Source organism: Mercenaria mercenaria, chromosome 16 (assembly GCF_021730395.1).
Source record: "Mercenaria mercenaria strain notata chromosome 16, MADL_Memer_1, whole genome shotgun sequence".
Taxonomy (NCBI): Eukaryota; Metazoa; Mollusca; class Bivalvia; order Venerida; family Veneridae; genus Mercenaria; species Mercenaria mercenaria.
Window position 1 is genome coordinate 53,960,404 of NC_069376.1, and position 16,498 is coordinate 53,976,901.

A 16,498-nucleotide genomic window follows, 5' to 3' on the forward strand; every position below is an offset into this window, starting at 1 on the left:
GTAGGTGAACTGTACATACATTTCACCGGTATAAAACCTGTGTATGCTGTTTTCAAAGCCAGCGAAAAAAATCGGTATTGTATCCATGCTGAAAACAAATAAAAAAAAAAATAAAATAAAAAAAAAAAGCTTATTTCAACCGAGTATCGAACTCCGGACATCAGGTGTCATACCTAGCGGCCAAACGCGTTGCGCTAATACAGAACTTCTTTCATTGCGTCTCAATTTGAGATACTAATCCATATCGTCTATGCGTGATTTACCTAAACTGGTAAATAATACGGTCGACTGCGTTTGTTTACAAATATCAAATTATCGTTCGATTACTGTAGCACATTATGTTATAACTAGGGCAAGTAAACAAATATTACCTGGACAGAACAATATATAGGCGCCCATGCTTACATATTTTAAATTTCAAGATTGTTGTGGATGTTTCGGCCAAATTTGTAAAGATCTGAATTTTAAGCTCGTTTGTTTAATTTATTTAATGTTGGCTATTTCTGTCTACATAGAGAAAGCAAGTTCATATAACATAAAAAACCCAACTCTGAAATCTTTCACTAATGTTTTTAATGTTAGTTCCGACACATCACCAGATAGAAACAATACTTTAAGCTACCTCTTCTTGTACAAAATTTGCTAATGTTTCTATGAGGTACTGTTTTACCTTGACACCGTTCGCGGAAACTAACGTCACAAAATTTGATATTTCAAAGTCTCACTAGGCCATCCTTAAAAACAGTTTTTGGTAACGCGACCAACTCAAGAAAATCACCGCGACTCATTTTTTAAACCAAAACTCGAAAAACATTTTTTCTTATCGGTGCCGTGTTTTTGCTCTTTCCTATATCGTTATTTCTTTTGGGTAACTATTTGTATCACAACGTTTTCCTAGACAGTGTTCGTTGAGGTTGAACTACATGAAAGATCAATATGACCGATAAGAAACACTTCCTTTATACAGCTAATTAACAAGTGACAAAAACATGATAATAAGCTGCTCTTCTATGCATTGTTTATCAATTAACTTTTACACACTGTTCAATAAATGACGGACATTATTGTACTAAATACAAACCACAAGAAGCTCATGTGTCAGTGGGCGCGTGGCATGATTGACATCTGCCAGTAGCTGATTAATATACCAAGCTCTGCCTACTGCCATACTTCCGCTTATGGTGGCGAAAATATTGAAATTCACTGATTGACAAGGGGCAGAACTTTCAAACTTGAGACGCATAAAAGAAAATTATTATTGTGGGTCAAAACCCAGACATTCGGGTCTACCGAACACCCTGCTTTTTAGCTCACCTGAGCAATGCTCAGGTGAGTTTTTCTGATCGCTCGATGTCCGGCGTCCGTCGTCCGTCGTCTGTCGTCTGGCGTCTGTCGTCTGTCGTCCGTCGTCTGTCAACATTTAGCTTGTGTATGCGATAGAGGCTGTATTTTTCAATTAATCTTCATGAATATTGGTCAGAATGATAACCTTGATGAAATCTAGGCCGAGTTCGAAAATGGGTCATCTGGGGTCAAAAACTAGGTCACTAGGTCAAATCAAAGAAAAACCTTGTGAATGCGATAGAGACTGTATTTTTCATTTCTTCTTCATGAATATTGGTCAGAATGATAACTTTGATGAATCTAGGCCGAGTTCGAAAATGGGTCATCTCGGGTCAAAAACTAGGTCACTAGGTCAAATCAAAGAAAAACCTTGTGTATGCGATAGAGGTGGTATTTTTCAATTAATCTTCATGAATATTGGTCAGAATGATAACCTTGATAAAATCTAAGCCGAGTTCGAAAATGGGTCATTCTGGGTCAAAAACTAGGTCACTAGGTCAAATCAAAGAAAAACTTGTGTATGCAATAGAGGCTGTATTTTTCAATTCTTCTTCATGAATATTGGTCAGAATGATAACTTTGATGAAATCTAGGCCGAGTTCGAAAATGGGTCATCTCGGGTCAAAAACTAGGTCACTAGGTCAAATCAAAGAAAAACCTTGTGTATGCGATAGAGGCTGTATTTTTCAATTGATCTTCATGAATTTTGGTCAGAATGATTTGCCTTGATGAAATCTAGGCCGAGTTCGAAAATGGGTCATCTCGGGTCAAAAACTAGGTCACTAGGTCAAAATCAAAGAAAAACCTTGTGTATGCGATAGAGGCAGTATTTTTCAATTGATCTTCATGATTTTTGGTCAGAATGATAACCTTGATGAAATCTAGGCCGAGTTCGAAAATGGGTCATCTGGGGTCAAAAACTAGGTCACTAGGTCATATCACGTAAAAACCTTGTGTATGCGATAGAGGCTGTATTTTTCAATTGATCTTCATGAATTTTGGTCAGAGTGATTGCCTTGATGAAATTTAGACAAGTTCGAAAATGGGTCATCTGGGGTCAAAAACTAGATCACTAGGTCAAATCAAAGAAAAACCTTGTGTATGCAATAGAGGCTGTATTTTCAACTGATCTTCATGAAATTTAGCCAGAATGATTACCTTGATAAATCTAGGCTGATTTCGAAAATGGGTCATCTGGGGTCAAAAACTAGGTCACTAGGTCAAATCGAAGAAAACATTGTGTATGCAATAGAGGATGTATTTTTCAATTGATCTTCATGAAATTTGGTCAGAGCGATTGCCTTGATGAAACTAGGTCGGTTTTGAATATGGGTTATCTGAGGTCAAAAACTAGGTCACTAGGTCAAATTAAAGAAAAATCTTGTGTATACGATAGAGACTGTTTTTTTTCAGTTGAAATTTATGAAATTTGGTCAGGTTGATTGCCTTAATGAAATCTAGGTCGAATTTGAATATGGATCATCTGAGGTCAAAAACTAGGTCACTTGGTCAAATCAAAGAAAAAACTTCTGTATGTGATAGAGGCTGTATTTTTCATTGATCTTCATGAATTTTGGTCAGAATGATTGCCTTGATAAAATCTAGGTCGAGTTTGAACATGGGTCATCTAGGGTCAAAAACTAGGTCATATCTAAGAAAATGCTTGTTTTATCGCAAGAGACCAATTTTTTGGTCCAATCTTAATGAAAATTGGTCAGAATATTTGTTTCCATGAAATCACTAGGTCAAACATGTTTTACACTGTTATGGAGTGTTTCTTAGGTGAGCGACCTAGGGCCATCTTGGCCCTCTTGTTCTGGAATACTACAAAAACATTCACGCAAACACTTGTTTAGAAAAATCTATATGGACGAAACGTGGTACGAAGTGTTCTTTGTGCAGGCTGCAGACGTATTTTCCCAGAGTTTAAAATTTGCAAAAATAATTATTTTCCTCGAACATAAAACATCTGGGACAGAAAATTTCTTGGATATTTTTCTGTTCCTGTATGTTCAGACAGTATGTGAAGCAACTGTTTACTAACACAAAAGTGAGAAAATCAAGGGGAAATATAATTATATTCCTGTTATAATGGAGTTGTCAAACTTCGCAAACAAGCTGTAGTTTTAATACATAAAATGGTATCATTTTGTCATAATTTCTCAAACAATTTAACAAACAAAAGTTTAATATTGATTTTAGTCTTTTGTCACTGCATAAGCTTTTTAATCTGCCCTGAGGATAAAACTGCTGTGACACTGAACAATTCACTTGGAAAGAGCACAATAACCAATGTCATATAAAAATATTTAACAAAAAAAATTTCTTACCTGAAAATTTATTTATAAAAGTTAAACATCCTTTTAATGCAGTGACTAAAAAAAGAAATCCATAATATTTAGATTCCTAGATTTTTCTATTTAAGTGAAATTAAAATTCCATGATGATGGGTCCACTTTTTCGTATTTTTCAAAACCCAGACTTTAGAAACAGAGGCATAGTATTCTGTGACTAAAATATTGCAACTGAAATTCACACAGATTTTTGACACCTCACACTGGGTTTAACCTGTTTGGCAACTGCTTCTTTTAATGTGTGCCGACACAAGCAGATCAAAGAAGACGTGTATTTTGTGTGATGTCATAGTGATGTCACTGCTGTGGACATGTATTTAATTCAGGACATTGTTATTTAAAAGTTACTGAAATGCTTTCATGGGTTTTTATGTTTTGACTTTGAGCGCATTTGCACTGGGAGCTTGATTTATTTTTTGCTGATACGGAATTGATCTAGCTTTTTAATTGTATTCATATTTAAAGGCTTTTCTTTGGGCAATCATTGCAAGTGATAAAAACTTTAATTTGCAGTTTAATCACAATAGATTCACAAGAATAAGAAATTAGATTTATAAGGATAAAAAATAACAGAATCACTGATATTTTCAGTATTAAAAACCAGGTCCCAGTTTCACAAAAAAACTTAAGTCCGTTGTAACTACTTAAACTCAGTAGTGTACTCATGTTTTGACTTAAGTTGAGTAATTATTTGAGATGTGTTTCACGAATATTTCATTGACTCATGTAAGTACTCAAACCTTGAGTTGAGTCTGTTAATTTGAGACAGCTGTATGGCTTCCTCAAATTGTTGTTATCTGCTCAAATATGGCCGACTTTGTAAGACGCCTCGAGAGATTGCGCTGTAGACAGCGAGTAGAAAGGGTTATACCCGATCGTATAAACCCTCTTGAGGTTTTATCACGCTCCGAGATTAGGCAACGCTATAGATTCCGTCCGGAATCTATTGTTTTTCTATTGGGAATCATTTTCAACGCGTTGGAGAGCCCGACTTTTCGTTCGTCTCCCCTTCCGCCCATGATATCTCTCCTGGTTACGCTCCAGTTTTTTTGCCAGTGGAGCCCATTATATTGTTATTGGAGACATCCACGGTGTCTCTAAGTCTTCGGTGTCTCGAGCTGTTTGGAGAACCACAGCAGCAATTTGTTCATTAAGAGACATGTACATTAAATTCCCGAGGAACGACGCTGCAAGAACAATCCACAAAGAATTTTACAATATAGCAAGTATCGGACGGAGCGATATGATTGGTATCCAATGTAAACAGTTACCACTTATTTACCCGAAGGTACAGTAAATACCTGAAAGTCTTAAATCGGATCAATACGTAATTTTCAAATTGTTGATTAAAATTGTATTTATTTGAAAGTGACATACATACCATGATAAAGTAATTTTACTGATTCATATTAACTTATGTATGGAAAAATAATGCCAAATCAATTCTTAAATATTACTCTGATAGGCCCTTTTTCAAGAAATTGTACGAGTCCCAAATTATTCCTGGACATAAAGAACCAAATAAAAAAGTTTTTGTGCAACCCTCGAGGAAATTTTTCTTAAGAAGATGTAAAGAAATCCCTGAATTCGTTATATTTGATTTTGTGGCATTATTTTTCTATATATGATAGATGTGGTCATGAGGGGTGTAACCAGCCAACCCTACCCGTATTACACCTGAACATTGTTGTACAACGGCAACAAAACAATAAATATTGCTTTCATTTATACAGTATACATGATATAAATCCCTTGAATGTGCATGTAAATTAACACCGAATTTTCTCGAACTGGCTACAGTTTTATCAAATGCTGATGTACCACTCGGAGATCTTGTATGCCCTTCCCTCGCTGTTACACACATGGAAGTAAGTGTGGGTACCATGGACGAGGCACAAGACTGTTAGTATATATCTATAATTCATCACCTCCACTCTTTCCTATTCTAAACACTTACCTTTAAGGTAACATACAAGGTAGTTTTCTTCTCTTTTTTATGTAAAAATGCCAAGAAGAAATGCATAGCATTCCAAGAGTAAATGCTAAGTTAATTCTGTTTTATACCACTTTAAATGTGTGTGTGTGTGTGTGTGTTCGGGTTTAACGTCTTTTTCAACAATTTTTCAGTCATATAAACGACGGTGTCTACTTGTAGCAGTGAGCACAATGCCCAACTTTATAGTGCTGCTTCACTGGAATATCACGCCGTAGACACGTGGCATGATACCCCACCCAGTCACATTATACTAAATGTATTTTTCTGGATCTGCACTGGATAATTCTCCACTGATGTATGATGTCAATTCTCTGTAGTACAATTTTGATCATTGTAATTGATCTTAAAATACATTTCACTTAACTAACCGGAAAGGTAAGAGGTACTTAAGTCAATATATCATTTGTTGAACGTAATTTTTTTTAGATGAATGGGGAGGGTAGAGATTTCTCTGTAAAAGTCTTCAAGAGTGTTCATAAAGCTTAATTGCACAAATTCAATACTAGGTTTATATAAAATATCAAACCATAGCGATTATGTATTCAGGTTTATAAATATATCATAACCTATAATATATGGATTCAGATGGGAGGAAATACAATGTTCTTTTTTTATATATTAGCTTATTATTATATAAGTGGGTGTGACCTTTTTGACCCTGATACTGTAATAAACTTAACATTCAAACCCTTGTATCACACACCAAATGTCAAAACTTAATCTGCTATGTATTCTGCTAAGATTTCCAAACTTTCTAATACACATAAACCTGTCGTAATAACATGTCACACACAGGAACTTATCCATTTCTGACTCAAAGTGCCTTAATTTGAAAATTCAAAGGGAAAGCCAAACCTTCCATCACTTGCTAAATATCAGTTGTATTATAAGTTAGTTATAGAATTATATTTATATCAAACAATAAGCATTATAGATCAGATAAGAGGAAATTCATTGTTTCTTTTTATTAGCCTATATCACATGTACATGTCATTTACATGTCGGACTGAGACGCTTACTCGTTTAATAGGACCTGATTCAATTACTAGTAGAAACCGGTTTCATTTTTGCACAACCGTTTATCGCATGGGTTTGATCTTTGAAAGACGGCCACGATGAGTTCAGTTGTGTAAAGTATCATCTAAATACATTCAGTGGTTTCAAAGATGTTGTTAAATGAAAGCTTACGGACAGGAGGATACATGCACTAATTGGAATACTATGAACAATTATTGTACATTTAGTAGAAGGTCACACAATGGTGTAATTATATAATGTGAATGAAATTATTTTGAAATCCAGCAAAACGTTTTACACAATGTAAGTAACTACTCCTCCTGATAGACATGTTTTCTAAGGAACCAGTAATAGCTAGATCAATCTTGTTAGAATGATACAGGACTACATAATTATGTGAATTTATTTAGCAAGAGGGTCATGATGACCCTGAATCGCTCACCTGAGTTATATGAGCCATTTGTTTAAAATGGCAAACTGATGCTAAAATATATGAAAGTAGGTCACATTCATTGTCACTGAAAGTCAGTTTTAAGATCAGTGTGCAAAACTGTACACGTTATCCAAATTTTAAGGCTGTATCTTAAAAAACCAGGAAGTAGGTCAGTAGGTCAAGGTAATAGTCAAGTGAACCATAATCACTTGGGGTCATCAGATAATTATAATTAAGCAGTCTAGAAAATATGATCTGATAATTTTTTAAGTATTTATTCCTATATAACTCATACAACAAGTGACCCTCAGGGCTGGGCCTCTTTTCACCCCAGAGGTATAATTTGAACAATCTTGTTAGAGGTCTACTACACAGTGTTACATACCAAACATCAAAGGCCTAGGCCTTGAACTTTCAGACAGGAAGATTTTTAAAAATGTTTCCTATATAAGTCTGTGTAACTTGGGGCCCCCAAGACAGGGCCTCTTTTCACCCCAGGAGCATAATTTGAACAATTTCAGTAGAGAACCACTAGGCAATGCTACTTACCAAATATCAAAAGCCTAGGACTTGCAGTTTCAGACAAGAAGATTTTTTAAAGAATTTTCCTATACATATATATAAGTCTATATAAAACTTAGGACCCCCGAGGAAGGGCCTCTTCTCACCCCAAGGTAATAATTTGAACAATCTTGGTAGAGAACCACAAGGCAATGCTACATACCAAATGTCAAAGGCCTAGGTCTAGTAATTTCAGACAAGAAGATTTTTAAAGTTTTTTCTATATAAGTCTATGTTAAACTTGGAACCCCTGGGGCTGGGCCTCTTTTCACCCCGGGGGCATAATTTGAACAATTTTCATAGAGGACTATTAGATGATGTCACATGCCATATATCAAGGCGCTACGCCTTGCGGTTTTGGACAAGAAGATTTTCAAAGTTTTTCCATGTGGTTGCCATGGAAACCAGAGTTCTGCATTGAATTCAATTCTTTGAACAAATTTGAAAGGGGACAACCAAGGATCATTCCTGTGATGTTTGATGTAATTCTGCCCAGTGGTTTTCAAGAAGAAATATATTTTAGAAAATTTTGACAGACACATGACGGACATTGAGCGGTCACAAAAGCTCACCATGAGCCTTTGGCTCAGGTGAGCTGAAAATCTGTTAAACTGGATGTTGTTTGAAAACTTCTCTGGTGGTTTTAAATATGTACTACTCAGCACTTTTTGCTCAAATGAGTTAACAAGAGCTATCAAAGGAGTCAGAGTGCACGACTATTTAGATGTTCGACTGTGGAAATGGGCCCATCTTAGGAAACTATAGGTATCTCTGGAACATTACTTGACTCCAAAGGTGGACGAATACAATGGACAAAAGCGAGAGTCTATGTTTAAAACAGTAAGTAATAAGCAATATAAAGTGTGTCAGAACACTTTATATGTATATTTCTAAGCAAAAGGGGGCATAATTTATAGAAAATTGGCGCAAGAGTTATGTTCCTAGTGTCATATAATGTGGAACAACTACTTCAAAGTTTGAATCAAATCCAATTAGTAATAATTAAGATTGGTGAAAATGCATCCAAATTCACCTTAAATTCCAAGTAAAAAGGGTATAATTCATGCAAAATGTGTTCCAGAGTAATGTATATTGTGTCATATAATGTAGTTGATGATGTGGAACAACTGTTTCAAGTTCGCATCGTATCCATTTAGTAATGACTTAGAATGAGTGAAAGTGCTTCATAACTTCAACCTGTTACTCTAAGTAAAAAGGGGACAATTCATGAAAGAATAGCGCAAGAGTCATAGGCATTGTGTCAGTTGATGCGAGTTATTATGCTGAACAAATACTTTAAGTTTGAATCAAACTCATTTAGGATTATCTGAGATAAAGTGAAAGTGCATCAAAGTAAAAATGGTTGGAGACAATTCATGAAATGTTGGTGTGAGAGTGACTGTCCTTGTGCCACATGATGTGTTTTTTGATTAGGAATAACAATTCTTAGTATGAAAGAAGTACATAAAGAAACCACACAGATGAAGATAAAATGCAAGAAAACTTTAACCAAATTGTGGATGTGATGGACTCAGACGACGAAATGAGTAGGGCAACTCTACATACTTCAATAGTAGAGCTAAAAACAAGAGAATCAAATGGTTTAAGGTCATTTACTCGAGAACAGCTTGAACTTATTTAATGAATATCCTGCTTAAAATGCTACACCAATGTATTCCTTTGGTTTGACCATGTGACCTGTATTACGAACCAACATGACCCATGTATGAACTCACCCTAGCTTAAATAAAGAGAAACATTCAGATTAATTTCGTGAAGATGCTCTGACAACCGGAGCCCCTAGGGCATACACAAGGTTTTTCTTTGATATGACCAGGTGATCTATTTTTTGACCAGCCATGAACCATATTCAAATCTGAAATAAATTTCATGCAATCATTGTGATAAAATTTCATGAAGTTCCCTTGTAAAATGCAGTCCCTATTGTATACAAAAGGGTTTTCTCTGCTCTGATATAAAAACCTTGTTACCAATATTCAAACTTGACATATATTATATCAAGGCAACTATTCTTACTAAATGTTATAAATATTTTGAGCAAAATGCAATCCCTATGGCATGCAAAAGGTTTTCTTTCATTTAACTGGGTGACCATGTTTTGTATCCTACCTAACTCATACTTGAACTTGACACTGATTTCATTAAGACAAACATTATGATGAGATTTCATTAAGATTCAGTGAAAAATGCAGTCCTTCTTGCATAAACTATGTTTTTCTTTGATTTGACCTAGTTTTATGCCCCAGAGGAACCATTTTCTTACCTGACCTAGATTTCATCAAGGCAATTATTCAGACTAACTTTAATATACATTAATTGAAAAATACAGCCTCTCTTGAAAAAGCAAGGTAAATGTTGACAGACAGACAACAGAAAGATGTCAGACATAGAGCAGTCACAATTACTCAAATGAGCATGGCTCAGTTGAGTTAATAAGATGTTTGCCATTACTTTTATCAACCATATAAAGGCAGGCATGAGTTAGAGATATACAGGTAGTTCAATTGTGATTATGTCATAAAACTTCAAAGTGAAATGTTACATTATTTTAACTGATAGTAAAGTGGGATTACAATAGCAAATACAAAAATGTAGGTGAAAAATGAACATGTTAACATATCATTTCTCTCACCCTTTTCAGGGTTTCCAAAGGTTATTGGCATCATTGACGGAACACAAATTAAGATAAAGGCTCCAAAAGAAAATGAAACTGACTTTGTGAACCGCAAAGGTTATCATTCTATTAATGTACAGTAGGTAGATAAATGAAGATAGATGTCCAATGTACATTTGTAATATGTTTACATTTCTGTAATTTCCTCTGATGAGACAACAATAGTCTGCAACAAATATTTCTAAACATACATTCAGTTCATTTCTAATTTGTATAAAAGTTTGCCCCCATTAACCCTTTCTAACATTCTACATCCTTTCCCCATACCAGTTCTACAGTACAGACACACACTCTTCTTAACAACATGAGGCTGATGGAATGTTCTCTGTTATTCTGAGAATGTCCAAACCATCATCTGTTCTATGTGACATTTATCAATTTCAGATGGTTTGTGATGCTAGATTCAGAGTTACTAACGTAGTGGCAAAGTGGCCTGGGAGTGTGCATGACAGCCGTATTTTAAGGGAATCTGAACTGTGCAGGAAATTTGAGAATGGTAAGACAAAGATTTAAATGATTATTTATCTGAAATGAACTATAAAAGATTGAAAAATATTGAACGTACATGGTGCATTTACCAATGCCTAGTATAAACATATATGATATTTAACTTTCACTTTCCTCTATATTTTTTTGCAATTGTAATTTTTTGTTTAATTTTTTTATCAAAAACAATCATTTAAGGGAAGATAAACGGGCTTCTGCTTGGCGACTCAGGGTATCCATGTCGATCATACCTGATGACCCCTTACCTGAACACACAAACAGCCGCTCAAGAGAGGTAAGCTGAGCACGTATATCATCTCATTTTATTTCGTTGATGTTTTTAAAAAAATAGTACAATTCTTTCTTATTTCACAAAACATTTTACCTAATTTTATTTTGTCATTTGACGATATATTTCCACTGAACAAAACTATAGGAAAAACAGTATATAGATCTTGATGCATTTATGGTGTAGTACTTGTGTCAGCTGACCTGTTGGGGCTGATCAGATGTGAGAATGAATTAGTGGCAGTTTCAAAGAAACACTTTTTTGTATCCTGTGAAATTACTGAAATAATTCATAATTTAATAATTCAATAATTTAAGGTTGTTTATTTGAACATTATTGTGGAAAATGTTTGTTACAATTTCTGCATGTCTTTTTTCCAGATACAGTATAGCATTAACAAAAACAAGGGTGCTTATTGAACAGACTTTTGGTGTGTTGAAGAGAAGGTTCCCTTGCCTGTCATATGGACTGAGAACCGAAACTACGAGTTACAGTGGCTTGTGATGTGTTACATAACTTTGGGATGGATAAACGAGATATTTTAGAAAGAATGGTAGACGAGCCTTTTGAGCCACCAGAAGCAGAAGTAGACATAAACCAGGCTGGGGCCCGTTGTAGGGATGTGTTTGCAGCAACACATTTTGCTTAAGGCCTACAAAATTATTTGTGCTGCAATTTTTAACAGTGGCATGCAAGTTTAAGTCTTCATGCTAGAAAGGATTTGACATTTATGTTGGTGTCTCTATGTACATACCAAAACAAGGCTTTTAGCTAATGATACATGTCCAGTGTCCTTTTTGAGTATATCTGATAAACTGCAGTATTGTTATTAAATACAAATTTTAATTTATATGCACCAACATTATTGAAAGTCTTTTAACCTGATCTGACAGAGAACAAGAGCACCTCCATGCGGGTGTTGACGCTCATCCGATTTTCATGTATATAATAAAATAGAAATAATTGTCCTACCCATGTTTTTCAAAGTCCAAAAAGGGTCATACTTCTTACAAAAAGCAGGATGGAGCTATGTTTTTTGCTGTAAAGGGTCAGCTTATGATGTTAAACAACTGTTGCAATTTTCAAGGCAATAGTTTTGATAGTTTAGGAGAAAGGTTTACCTAAACATGAAACTTAACCAAGAAATCTGATATTTTCTAAGTCCAAAATGGGCCATAATTCTTGCAAAAAGCAAGAGGGAGTTATGTTTCTTGCTGTACATGGTCAACTATTGACAGTGAACAAGAGTTGAAAGTTTCAAAGCAATAGTTTTGATAGTTTATGAGGGAAGCTGACTTGAACATATAACTTAACCAACCAATGCCGACGCCGATCAGGTGATGCCAATAACTCATCTTTTTCCTTTTTTTTAAACAAAAATCAGATTAGCTAAAAATGATGTTAAAACGTAGGTGCTTACTGAGTTTGATAAAACTCCATCACGTAGTCATAACAGTAACCTGACATTTGAACTGTTAGTTCCGTTACTCCACAAATTGCTCAAATTTGAACTATGTCAGAAAAAACATTGCAATTATGCCACTAAGTTTGATGAAAATCATGAAGCAGTCTATGAAAATGAGTCATCCAAGGGTATGTCTATACTAAATTCAACTGCTCAATGAAACTGCCGAAGCATCAACATCATAATAATTTCTATAAAGGACATTAAAAAAATAATGCTATAAGACATGGTTAGATGAACACCCACCAAGCAATTCATGAAAAGTCATCATTTTAAATTACCAGTAATTTTTTTCTCTACCTGCCCATAAACTGATTAAGTCGAACCTTATTGAGAGAGTACCTTGCTTTAAAGCTAAGTACAAAGGTTGGTGTAATTCTGGCTAGTCAGATGAGATGTTATGTAAATTTTGAGCAACAGGTGGCAGACTATTCACCTACACTGGTAGCGCAATAGAAACCTTCAGTTCATGTGAGCTAAATGTGAAGACATTTCAACAAAAAGAATTAAGAAATAATACATCTCATTTAGTGATTTGTTGCTGAATAAATATTGTTTGGAGTTCAGATGCGAAGGAATTATATCATGAGGGCGCAGCCCAAGTGATATAATAATATGCACCAGAACGACAAACAATGATTTTATTCAGGAGCAAATCACTGAATGAGGTACATTATTTCGATTCTAACACATTACAAAGGAATTTAAAATATATCCTTGACGACATTCATTAAATATTTGCCCGTTTTAAATTGGTTTCTTTCCCAGCGCGCCCCTACGACTTTTGACGTAATAATTGTGACGTCAGAAAAATGAATTGTTGTGTAACAATTCACTGTTTTCAGCCTTCTTTGTTCAATTGGAAAATGAATCGGATCGTGTTAGAATTGCAGATAAAACACACCATCTAAAGAAAAAATATAGAGATTCAAATCATTAATGTTCTTTAATGACCACATTGTATTTAATTTCATAACAGTAACAGTGTTATCAAAAACGTTAAAGCTGAGAAAACATTTAATAAAACTTTGTAAAATGTGGGAAACAGATATAACCTCATAGTCTGGCAGTATGAACATGTAATACACATTAAAAGAGTAACAATTTGAATATGTAGTATATAGAGTATATAGCAAATGTGGCTCGTCTTCCTTGTCATCTTGTTTTCTTTTTCCTGTTTTATTTTTTTTTCGTATTACTAAAATATAGGAAATGTTTTCGTCCAGTTTCTGTAAACAAATAAAAAGAGGTGTCAATTAAACAGCACCTTAATCAAAATCAAACAATGGCCATAACTTGGAAGTACTTAAGTTATACAATTTATTTGAAAAAGTTTGGTAGAGAAACACTAGGAAAGGCAACAGTCCAAGTATCAAAAGCCTATGCCTTGATTGCCTTCTAGTTTCAGTCAAGAAGAAGTCAAAGTTTTTCTTACTATATAAGACTATGTAAAACTTGAGTCCCCCGGGACAGGGACTCTTTTCATCCCAGGGGCATAATTTGAATAATTTTGGTAGAGGACCCAAAGGCAATGCTATATACAAAATATCAAAGGCCTATGTCTTGTGGTTTAAGACAAGAAGATTTTTAAAGGTTTTTCCTATATAAGTCTATGTAAAAATAAAGAAAAATATCAAACAGGGAATGCCACGCACCAAAAGCGCAGCCTCCTAAAAACGACCCCCCAGCACGCAAACGCGCGCACCACACACACACACACACTCAAAGCTTACACATCAGGACAAAACGAGCAACACACACACACACACATCTTTTCATCCAGGGGGCACAATGTAAACAATCTTAATAGAGGACCATAAGATGATGTCACATGCGAAATATCAAGGCTCTATGCCTTGCAGTTTGAGACAAGAATTTTTTTAAAGGTTTTCCTTTCAGTTGCCATGGCAACCAGAGTTCTGCATGGAATTAAATTCTTTGAACAATTTTGAAAAGGGATCACTTACAGATCATTCCTGCAAAGTTTAGTGTAATTCTGCCCAGTGGTTTTCAAGAAGAAGATTTTTTTTATAAAATGTTGACGGACAAACAACACACGACAAACGGCGGACACTGAGCAGTCACAAAAGATCACCATAAAAACAAAGAAAAATATCAAACAGGGAATGCCACGCACCAAAAGCGCAGCCTCCCCAAAACGAACCCCCCAGCACGCAAACGCGTGCACCACACACACACACACACCCAAAGCTTACACATCATTACAAAACGAACAACACACACACACACACTCAAAGCCAACACATAAGGACAAGACGAACAATAAGCATACACACACGCGCGCACACAAAGTCAACACACAAGGACAAAACGAACAAATAAGCCTTTGGCTCAGGTGAGCTCAAAATTGGACCACATTGAGTTTTGGTTCCTTGTTACAACACTTCCTTTCAATGCGCTCTATTATTGTATAAAGTTAGAACTTGGTATCTTCAATAATTTTTCAGTTATCCTCCGGACAAAGTGCAACAGACAGACAAACAGAGAATGTTGCGACTAAATACTTCCTGCCATTTTGTAGCATAAAAATTGCCGAAATTTACATTAATTAATTAAGACCTGTCTGTTGACAGACACTCAACTATTTAAATAATTGATTGAAGTATAGGGTAAAGAGACGTGTTTCTCAAAAATCGGGTATCTTCAGCAATATCACCTTAAAAATATTGGTTTTGGAAGAAACATGGCCGCTGAAAGGGGTCAGTTACGGTGGTCTGATCAGAGGCGACTGTTAAAACTGGTTAGACTGTACATTAGACAATATTTACATTCACCCTATTCTTTTCCATTGAAAATTAAGATGTTCATTTTGTATGGACAGCAGAAGGAAAGGCGCGAAAGTAAGTTAACGCTGCTTAGTAATAACGGGTCGCTGTTTTGACGAAGTCCGCGTATAGTCAGGTAAAACTTTCCTTAGATGACATCGCAGTTGTTCCATCTTGTGAACAGAATGGCCAAAAAGCTGATTCTAATGACCTTGAAGCTTTCTGCATGTCGTCTCGATGTGGTGAACATTTGTGCCAAGTTTCTTTAAAATCCTTCAAGCAGTTCAAAAGTTACAGAGTGGACACAAAACAAAGCCATATGACCTTTGACCCCTAAGTGTGACCTTCACCTTCAAGCCAGCCATCCGAAACATGCGCTCTGCACGTCATCTGGATGTGGTGAACATTTGTGCCAAGTTTCTTTAAAATCTTTCAAGCAGTTCAAGAGTTACAGAGCAGACAAGAAACAAAGTCATATGACCTTTGACTCCTAAGTGTGACCTTGACGCCAGCCATCCAAAACAGGTGCTCTGCACGTCGTCTTGATGTGGTGAAAATTTGTGCCCAGTTTGTTCGAAATCCTTCAAGGGGTTCAAGAGTTACATAGCGGTCACGAAATTGCTAACGGACTGATGGACGGACACCGGGGGTATAACATAATATGTCCCTTCGGGCTGAAAAAAACATAGACTTGTACAATTTTTTTATCAATATCCAAGTCCAAAAGGGGCTATAATTCAGCCAAAATAGTTGGCAGAGTTATGAACTCTTGCTTAAAAGTGGACATGGAGATGGTACACAAGTGTTGAAAATTTCAAAGCTTTATCTCAAAAGACATTGTCAAAATGCGGACTTGCACGGAAAACTTAACCAAGGTGTGATGCCGACGCCGTGGTGAGTAAGATAGCTCTACTTATTCTTCGAATAGTAGAGTTGAAAAGAGTTACTCTGTTACCATTACCATTCTCTGAGGTTTCTGTACAAGCATCACCTATGCAATCAATGATGGGCGCTGTCACCGCAGTAGTGTTAATACTGAAACAAGCAAATTTGATGAATTTGTATCTCTCGC

At 35.6% G+C, this 16,498-nt stretch overlaps 1 pseudogene; it reads left to right on the plus strand.

Annotated features, from left to right (window-relative positions):
• Positions 1 to 5,560: 5,560 nt before the first annotated feature.
• LOC128549341 (putative nuclease HARBI1) lies at positions 5,561 to 11,824 on the plus strand (annotated as a pseudogene).
• The last annotated feature ends 4,674 nt before the right edge of the window (positions 11,825 to 16,498 follow it).